This window comes from Macaca thibetana, chromosome 1, assembly GCF_024542745.1.
Source record: "Macaca thibetana thibetana isolate TM-01 chromosome 1, ASM2454274v1, whole genome shotgun sequence".
NCBI lineage: Eukaryota > Metazoa > Chordata > Mammalia > Primates > Cercopithecidae > Macaca > Macaca thibetana.
Genome location: NC_065578.1, coordinates 27,206,265 through 27,216,734, shown reverse-complemented (window position 1 = coordinate 27,216,734; position 10,470 = coordinate 27,206,265). Strand labels below are relative to the sequence as shown.

Genomic DNA, 10,470 nt, shown 5'->3' with positions numbered 1-10,470 from the left:
GCACCGGGAAGAGCCCGGAATTGTGGGAGTTGTAGTCCGCCTCGGGCGAATGTTGCAAACTTTTGCAAGACGGCTTAGTCAGATCGCTGGCAATACCAGACAGTAGTGACAGCCAGAAGAGTCATTAGGGTTGCGTGATGAAAAGGGACTTCACTGGGCTAGGCCAAACAGGCGAGTGTGAAATCTCCTAAATCAATTCTTCATCTTTTCAGTTCCTGGAGGGACTGGTTTGGGTTAGGAGAGGTTTGGCTCCCGTCCTATCCGGTGCTGCTAATTATAGAACTGAACCCCAGATGTTTAGAGGTCAGAGGGCACAACCCTGCTCCCCCTAGTCTCGGGGAAGCTCCAAAGATGCCAGACACAGGGGATTCACCGTATTTGTGGAGCCTCAGGAAAAGCCTTCATGCCTTGAAATGTCATTGGTAACTTTGTGTCGAACCTCAATCCCTATTGCTGAAAGTTTTCTTCCTTCTGCTACCAGTCCTGGCTTCCACCCCTGCCACCCTCCTCGAAACTTTATAACAAGGTGTTCTGCTGGATCTTTGCTCACCTCTCCCTCTGGCCACTCCTTCTCTGACTCCTCTTTCGCTACCCACTCCCTAAAACGTGGGTGCTTCCCCAGTTTCTGTTTTTTTTTTTTGTTTTGTTTTTTGTTTTTTGTTTTTTGAGACGGAGTCTCGCTCTGTCGCCCAGGCTAGAGTGCAGTGGCGCGATCTCGGCTCACTGCAAGCTCCGCCTCCTGGGTTTACGCCATTCTCCTGCCTCAGCCTCCTGAGTAGCTGGGACTACAGGCGCCCGCCACCGCACCCGGCTAATTTTTTGTATTTTTAGTAGAGACGGGGTTTCACCGTGGTCTCGATCTCCTGACCTTGTGATCCGCCCGCCTCGGCCTCCCAAAGTGCTGGGATTACAGGCGTGAGCCACCGCGCCCGGCCCCCAGTTTCTGTTTTTATCCCTCTTCCCTCCAGACACTCTCCCTGATCTCATCCACTTCCTGGCCTTCAACTCGTCTCTTGCCAGAAAGTTGCCTCTACCAATACCTCAGCACCTCCAAGCTAAATTCATTTTCTATTCATTTCAAACGGAGCCTCTTCTGTCACAGTTTTCCTTCGGACCTCCTTTTTTCTTGTTTCCATTTTAAAGTTATTGTTTATTCTAGACAGGGAATCCTGTCAGGGGTGAGGGTGGATAAGACCCCCAAGTCTCCCTCTGAGACTTCTAAGTCTAGCCTTACAATTCCAAAGACGAAACCAAGATCGGGCCATTGCACTCCAGCCTGGGCAACAGAGTGAGACTCCGTCTCCTGCCTCCAGCTTCTTGGGGAAAGGAGATTCATCTCACCTTCCCCTGAGCTCCCAAGGCACTTGAGCTGGATCTCTTTTAACATGTATCACATTCTACCTAGGTTTTTTTTGTTTTTTTGTTTTTTGGGTTTTTTTTTTGGTAAATAGAGACATATGTCTCAATATGTTGCCCAGGCTGGTCTCAAACTCCTGAGCTCAAGCGATTCTCTCACCTCAGCCTCCTAGAGTGCTAGGATTATAGGCGTGAGCTACCATGCCCGGCCACATTCTACCTTGTATTGTAATTTTCTATGTACATGTTTTATCTGACCCTTTTTTCTTTTTATTAGTATTGTTTTTTAGAGATGGGGTGTAGCTCTGTCACCCAAACTGGAGTACACTGGCATGATCTTAGAACACTGCAGCTTCGAATTCCTGGGCTCAAGCGATATTCCCTCCTGAGCCCCCCAAATCAGTCACTGGGGTTACAGGTGTGCACTACTGAGTCTGGCTTATCTGATCTTTTTAATTATAAACTCCTTGAGGGCAGAGTGTACATCTTTTGTTTTTTTTTTTGAAACAGAGTCTCACTCTGTCGCCCAGGCTGGAGTGCAGTGGCCCAATCTTGGCTCACTGCAACCTCTGCCTCCTGGATTCAAGCAATTCTCCTGCCTCAGCCTCCCGAGTAGCTGGGATTACAGGCAAGTGCCACCATGCCCGGCTAATTTTTGTATTTTTAGTAGAGACGGGGTTTCAACATGTTGGTCAGTCTGCTCTCGAACTCCTGACCTCGTGTTCTGCCCGCCTCGGCCTCCCAAAGTGCTGACATTACAGGTGTGAGCCCGCAGGGTCTACATCTTGACATCCATCTCCTGCCCTATGTCACCTAGCAAAATGTCCTGTCAATCATATGCCTTTGGTCACCGAATCTTCCTTTGCATTAACTTACCCTCTAAACTACCCTGTGTCAGCTTCAGTTTTCATTTGAAAAATTTACTATGTAATGTCAAAGTCCAGATCAATAGGCTTTACTGGTATTTCATCAACTACAGAATTAAGATCAAACTCCTTCGGCGGGCATGGTGGCTCATGCCTGTAATCCTAGCACTTTGGGAGGCCAAGGCAGGCGGATCACCTGAGGTCAGGAGTTCAAGATCATCCGGGCCAACATGGTGAAACCCTATCTCTACTAAAAATACAAAAATTAGCTAAGCATGGTGGTGCACACCTGTAGTCCCAGCTACTCGAGAAGCTGGGGCAGGAGAATCACTTGAACCTGGGAGGCAGAGGTTGCAGTGAGCTGAGATTGTGCTACTGCACTACAGCCTGGGTGTCAGAGCGAAACTCTGTCTCAAAAAACAAACAAACGAAAAGATCAAACTCCTATCTTAACATTCAAGGTTTGCCAAGATGCGCCTTAATTCACCCTCCCATTCTTATCACCTGCAGCTTCCATGTTTCTTGTTTGGCCTTAAAGTCTTTCTTTCAGAACTCTTCCTTGCAAATCTCTACCCATTGAAATAGTAGCCATCATTCAATGCCTTTATTCCTGTTTGTGGCCTGAAGCAAGACTTTAAATGACACAGCCTCCAGAAAGCTCAGCTGAAAGTAATCTCACCCAGTCCTCAACACCTTCAACACATTCTTTTTATCTCTTTCTACCACTGATCTCCAAACTTGGTGTATGCTTGATATCATGTGTATATATCTCACCACTTCCCTCCAACTGATGATAAAATCTCTTATTGACCACGTGTGCAAACTGAGGAAACTTGAGCTCAGAAAGGTAAAATTGGCCAGGCATAGTGGCTAACATCTGTAATCCCAGCATTTGGGGAGGCCAAAAGGGAGGATTCCTTGAGCCCAAGAGTTCAAGACCAGCCTAGTCAACATGGAGAAATCCTGTAGTCATAAAAACTACAAAAATCAGCAGGGTGTGGTGGCATGTGCCTATAATCCCATCTACTTGGGAGGTTGGCCAACATGGTGAAATCCCATCTCTACTAAAAACACAAAAATTAGCTGGGTGTGGTGCGAGCACCTGTAATCCCAGCTACTAGACAGGCTGAGGCAAGGGAATAGCTTGAACCTGGGAGATGGAGGTTGCAGATTGCACCATTGCATCAAAAAAATAAAAATAAAAATAAAAAGAACAATAAAAATAAAAACAAAAATTGCTTATCAGGGTCACACAGTATCTTCTTTTGACTGCACAAGGCTGTGTTAGAGCACTTTTGTTTGTTTGTTTTTTGTTTTCTGTGAGACGAAGTTTCGCTCTTGTTGCCCAGGCTGGAGTGCAATGGCGTGATCTCAGCTCACCGCAACCTCCGTCTTCTAGGTTCAAGCGATTCTCCTGCCTCCGCCTCCCAAGTAGCTGGGATTACAGGCACGCACCACCATGCCCGGCTAATTTTGTATTTTTAATAGAGATGGGGTTTCTCTATGTTTGTTAGGCTGGTCTCCAACTCCTGACCTCAGGTGACCCACCAGCCTTGGCCTCCCAAAGTGCTGGGATTACAGGCGTGAGCCACCGTTCCCAGCTGGCTATGGCAATTTCTTAATATAAGACAACAATAAAGTTGGCCACAAGGATCCACTTTTCCTTGCATGAAAGATTTCTCTGTAGCATGTGATGCTGTTTGGTAACATATTACCTACAGCAGAACTTCTTTCAAAATTGGAGCCAATCTTCTCAAACCCTGCTGCTGCTTTATCAACTAAGCTTATGTAATATTCTAAATCCTTTGTTGTCATTTCAACAATGATCAGAGCGTCTTCACAGGAGTAGACTCCATCTCAAGAAACCACTTTCTTTGCTCAGCCATAAGAAGCAACTCCTCAAAGAAACAAAAAAAGAAAAAACCAGCCTGGCCAACATGGGGAAACCCCGTCTCTACTAAAAATACAAAAATTGGCCAGGTGCGGTGGCTCACGCCTGTAATCCCAGCTCTTTGGGAGGCTGAGGCAGGTGGATCATGAGGACAGGAGTTCAAGACCAGCCTGGCGAAGATGGTGAACCCCCATTTCTACCTAAAATACAAAAAATTAGTCGGGCATGGTGGTGGGTGCCTGTAATCCCAGCTACTCGGGAGGCTGAGGCAGGAGAATCACTTGAATCTGAGAGGTGGATGTTGAAGTGAGCTGAGATTGTACCACTGCACTCCAGCCTGGGCAACGAGAGCGAAACTCCATGTCAAATAAAAAAACAAAACAAAACAAAAGAATAAAGGAAAAAAAAAGAATAAAAAGAAGAAGCAACTCCTCATCCATTTGAGTTTTATCCTGAGATTGCAACAATTCAGTCATATCTTCAGGCTTTATTTCTAATTCTACTTCTCTTGTTATTTCTTTTTGGAGACAGAGTCTTGCTCTGATGCCCAGGCTGGAGTGCAGTAGTGAGATCTCGGCTCACTGCAACCCCTGCCTCCCAGGTTCAAGTGTTTCTCCTGCCTCAGCCTCCCAAGTAGCTAGGATTACAGAGATGCGCCACCATGCCTGGCTAATTTTTATATTTTTAGTACAGATGGGGTTTTGCTATGTTGGCCAGGCTGTTCTCTTGCTGTTTTGAACACACCTACAGTTACTTCCTACACTGAAGTCTTGAACCACCTCAAAGTCATCCATGAGAGTGAAATCAGCTTCTTTCAAACTCCTGTTTATGTTGATTTTTTTGCCTCCTTCTATGGATCACATTTTTTGTTTGTTTGTTTTTTGAAGCAGAGTCTCACTCTGTGGCCCAGGCTGGAGTGTAATGGCATGATCTTGGCTCACTGTAGCCTCCGCCTCCCAGGTTCAAGTGATTCTCCTGCCTCAGTTCCCCATGTAGCTGGGATTAATGGTGCGCACCACCATGCCTGGCTAATTTTTGTATTTTTAGTAGAGATGGGGTTTTGCCATGTTGGCCAGGCTGGTCTTAAACTCCTGACCTCAAGTAATCCACCCACCTCGGCCTCCCAAAGTGCTGAGATTACAGGCATGAGCTACCACTCCCGGCCTGTTCCATTTGTGAGTGCAGGTAGAATAAATTTAGCATAATTCTTAAAGGCCTTAGGATTTTCAGAATAGTCAATGAGCACTGGCTTCAACTTACAGTCACCAGCTGCATTAGCCCCTAACAAGAGAGTCAGTCTGTGCTTTGAAACTTGGAAACCAGGTATTGGCTTCTCTCTTTTATTTTTTTTTTTTTGAGATGAAGTCTCGCTCTGTCACCAGGCTGGAGTGCAGTGGCATGATCTCAGCTCACTGCAACCTCCACCTCCCGGGTTCAAGCGAGTCTCCTGCCTCAGCCTCCTGAGTAGCTGGGACTACAGGCACATGCAACACGCTCAGCTAATTTTTGTATTTTTAGTAGAGATGGGGTTTCACTATGTTGGGCAGGATGGTCTTGATCTCTTGACCTCGTGATCCACGTGTCTCAGCCTCCCAAAGTCCTGGGATAACAGGCATAAGCCACTGCTCCAGGCCAGGCTTTTTTTTTTTTTGAGACGGAGTCTCGCTCTCTGTCACCCAGGCTGGAGTGCAGTGGCACGATCTCGGCTCACTGCAAGCTCCGCCTCCCGGGTTCATGCCATTCTCCTGCCTTAGCCTCCCGAGTAGCTGGGACTACAGGTGCCTGCCACCAAGCCTGTCCAATTTTTTGTATTTTTGTAGTAGAGACAGGGTTTCACCGTGTTAACCAGGATGGTCTCAATCTCCTGACCTCCTGATCCACCTGCCTTGGCCTCCCAAAGTGCTGGGATTACAGGCATGAGCCACTGCGCCCGGCCCTGGCTTCTCTTTAGCTATGAAAGTCTTAGATGGCATCTTCTTCCAATAGAAGGCTGTTTGTCTACATGGCAAATCTGTTGTTTAGTGTATCCACCTTCATCAGTTATCTTAGCTAGCTCTTCCGGATAACTCACTGCAGCAGCTTCTCCATAAGCCTGTGCTGCTTCGCCTTGCATTTTTCTGTTATTGAGAAGGTTTCTTTCTTTCAACCTCATGAAGCAAACTATGCTAGGTTTAAACTTTTGTACTGCAGCTTCCTCATGTCTCTCAGCTTTCCTAGAATTGAGGAGAGTTAGGGCCTTGCCTGGAATAGGTTTTGGTTTAAGAGAATATTGTGGATGGTTTGATCTTCTATTAAAGTTTGAGACCGCTCAAACTTTCTTCCTATCAGCAATAAGGCTGTTTGCTTTCTTATCATTCGTGTGTTTATTGGAGTAGCATTTAAAATTGTTCTTTAAGAATGTTTCCTTTGCATTCACAACTTGGCTATTTGGCTCAAGAGACCTAGCTTTTGGCCTATGTTGGCTTTCGGCATGCGTTCTTCACTAAGCTTAATGATTTCTAGGTTTTGATTTAAAGTGAAAGACATGTAGTTGGGCTTAGTGGCTTATGCCTACAATCCCAACACTTTGAGGGGCCACGGCAGGAGGACTGCTTGAGCCCAGGAGTTTGAGATCAGCCTGGACAACATAGCGAGACTCTGTCTCTACAAAAAATAAGAAAATTGGCCGGGTGCAGTGGCTCACACCTCTAATCCCAGCACTTTGGGAGGCCGAGGAGGGTGGATCACGAGGACAGGAGTTCAAGACCAGCCTGGCCAAGAGACCAGCCTGGCAAATTTGATGAAACCCCATCTCTACTAAAAATACAAAAATTAGCTGGGTGTGGTGGTGGGCTCCTGTAATCTCAGCTACTCGGGAGGCTGAGGCAGGAGAATTGCTTGAACCCGGGAGCAGAGGTTGCAGTGAGCCAAAGATTGTGCCATCGCACTCCACCCTGGGGGACAGAGCGAGACTCTGACTCAAAAAAAAAAAAAAAGAAAATTAGCTGGGCATGGTGATGCATGTCTGTAATCCCAGCTACTTGGAAAGCTGAAGCAGGAGGATTGCTTGAGGAAGGCACTCCAGCCTGAGCGACAGAGCGACACTGTGTCTAAAATAAATAAATAAATAAATAAATAAATAAATAAATAAAGTGGGCCGGGCTTGATTGATTGCTCAAGCAATGCACTCCAGTCTGGGAGACAGAGTAAGACTCTGTCTGAAAAAAAAAAAAAAAAAAAAAATGCACTATCTACAAAGCATGATAAAGTGCAGCGCAATAAAACGAGATATGCTGGCCAAGCGCAGTGGCTCACGCCTGTAATCCCAGCACTTTGTGAGGCCGGCCGAGGCAGGTGGATCACAAGGTTGAGATCGAGACCATCCTGGCCAACATGGTGAACCCCGTCTCTACTAAAAATACAAAAAAAAAAATTAGTTGGGCGTAGTGGCATATGCCTGTAATCCCAGCTACTCAGAAGGCTGAGGCAGGAGAATCGCTTGAACCAGAGAGTCTGAGGTTGCAGTGAGCCAAGATTGTGTCACTGCACTCCAGCCTGGTGACAGAGCAAGACTCCGTCTCAAAACAAAAAGACAAAAAAACAAGATACACCTGTAGTGAGTCCCTTAGTGAATATTTTTGAATGAATGTGTATCAGTTACTCTCCTCTGTTGAATAACTCCTTAGAATCTTTAAGGCACTAAATCATTCCCAAAGCTTCACTTACATAGTAACTTTGTGAGAAGAAAAAGCAAAAAATTCTTGGAATTTTTTTTTTCTTTTTTGAGACAGTCTCCCTGTACTCACTCTGTCACCCAGGCTGGAGTGCAGTGGTGTGATTATAGCTGACTGTAACCTCAGACTCTTGGGCTCAAACTATCCTCCCAAGTAGCTACAGGTGTGCACTATGCTGTCCGGCCAATTTCTTTTTATTTTTTGCAGAGACAGGAGTCTCAGCATGTTACCCAGGCTGGTCTCAAATTCCCAGTCTCAACTTCCTAAAGTGCTGGGATTACGGGTGTGAGCCACTGAACCTGACCCAAAATTCTAATTTTTTTTTTTTTTTTTGAGACAGAGTCTTGCTCTGTTGCCCAGGCTGGAGTGCAGTGGTGCAATCTTGGCTCACTGCAGCCACTGCTTCCTGGATTCAAGCAATTCTCCTATCTCAGCCTCCTGAGTAGTTGGGACTTCAGGCACATGCCACCAGGCCCAGCTAATTTTTGTATTTTTAGTGGAGACGGGGTTTCACCATGTTGGCCAGGCTGGTCTCGAATTCCTGGCCACAGGTAATCCACCCAAAGTGCTGGGATTACAGGCATGCGTCACTGTGCCTGGCTTTTTTTTTTTTTTTTTTTTTAACGTAGGGTCTCAGTCTGTCTCCCAGGCTGGAGTACAGTGGTACAATCACTGTTTACTGCAGCCTCAACCTCCCAGGCTCAGCCTCCCAAAGTGCTGGGATTATAAGCATGAGCCACCGCGCCCGGCTTTGTTTTGTTTTGTTTTGTTTTACATGGTACAATCACTGTTTTTTTTTGTTTTTTTTGTTTGTTTGTTTGTTTGTTTTGAGACATAGTCTCGCTATGTTGCCCAGGCTGGAGTGCAGTGGCACTATCTCGGCTCACTGCAAGCTCCGCCTCCCAGGTTCACACCATTCTCCTGCCTCAGCCTCCCGAGTAGCTGGGACTACAGGCACCCGCCACCACACCCGGCTAATTTGTATTTTTAGTAGAGACGGGGTTTCACTGTATTAGCCAGGATGGTTTTGATCTCCTGACCTCATGATCCATCTGCCTCGGCCTCACAAAGTGCTGGGATCACAGGCGTGAGCCACCGCGCCCGGCCAACAATCACTGTTTACTGCAGCTTCAACTTCCCAGGCTCAGGTGATTCTCCCACCTCAGCCTTCCAAGTAGCTGGGACTATAGGTGCACACTACCACACCTGGCTAATTTTTGTATTTTTTGTAGAGACGAGGTAGGGGGTGGGGGGGCGGTTTACCATGTTGCCCAGGCTGCTATTGAACTCCTGAGCTCAAGCAATCTGCCCATCTCGGCCTCCCAAAGTGCTGGGATTACAGGTGTGAGCCACCACGCCCAGCCTTGATATTATCTTTTGTGACCTGGTCTCCAAGAAAGAAAAGCCAGGAAGAAGCACAGACATTAAGAGTTACTGAGCTCCAGCAAGAATTCAGGATACATCACTGTCTCCGGTAATTCTCACCACAATGTTGTGAAATAGGCTATTGTGTCTCCATTTGACTGATGAGAAAACTGAGGCTCAAGAGGTAACACGTGTGGGCCAAGGTCAGCTAGCATAGTAATATGCTGAGTAAGGATTCCAACCCAGGCAGGAATGACTCCTATGCAGAAACTCCACCACTCCATTGATGAGACAAGCACATGAATATGTAAGAAGCAGACTGGCAATAGGAACTGATGCTTAAAGCAGATATATTAATTGGGAGTGAGAAACATAACTGTCAAGCGACCTGTAATTGAGAGGCCAGGGCATTCCTCTTTGTAGTAGAGCTTTTACTGAAAGCCAAACTTATCATCTGAAGGTGGCTAAGGCAGCTGGAATCTGAGCAAGTGAAAAGACGAATTATTGAACTGCTCTACTCAGCAAGTGTCTGCTGATCGAGGCTCCAGTTCCTTCCTTCCTTCCCTCTTTCATTCAGTAAATATTTATTTACCTTCTTGTCTGTACCAGGCACTGTGCCTGGCTCTGGGAAATCCAGTGGTGAAGCTAGCAGCCCAGCAGGGCCATGGCAGGGTGCCACTGGCTGGGCACATTCCTCCCCTCCCCACTGCCTTGTATTTTTGGTTGGGTAAAGATCTTCTTCTTCTGTTGCCACACTCGCAACTCTTGCATCAGCTATGTTGAGGCCACTGATTGGTCAGCTATTTTTATTCCTCAGTCACCTTCCAGTCCCAGAGATACACCTGCCTAGACTGGATTTGAAATGTTTTTGAGATGTCTTCAGCCTTAGATCCTTTTTCAGATTATGACCCTAATATGATTCTCATCTGTTCTGTATTCATTCTTCCTGAAGCAGTTTTCTAGTCTCAAATTCTGAGATCACTTTACTATAATGACCTTGTGATGGGATCATTCTGGGGGCTGTGATTTATCACCCCAGATGTCATTTTCTGAGCTCTTATTGTTTTCCTCCCCCACCGGCTAATGTCAGATACAATTCCTGCCCAGGGGGAACTTTCAGGAAAGAAGTTCCACTCCAATTGTTTTGATAAAGCCAAAGGAGACCCACCCTCCAAGGCTTAGTCACACATTAATTCAATTACTCATGAAGCAGGCATTATGCTAGGTGGGGAGGGAGGTCCTTCCTGCACAGAGCTGACAGGTGCCGAGCTGCCAAGCT

General features: G+C 46.5%; 1 protein-coding gene across 1 annotated transcript in view; it reads left to right on the top strand.

Annotated features, from left to right (window-relative positions):
* Positions 1–10,470, top strand: part of LOC126958026 (dnaJ homolog subfamily C member 8) — a 614,804-nt gene that overhangs the window by 551,813 nt on the left and 52,521 nt on the right. The gene's annotated exons all lie outside the window — the stretch shown is intronic.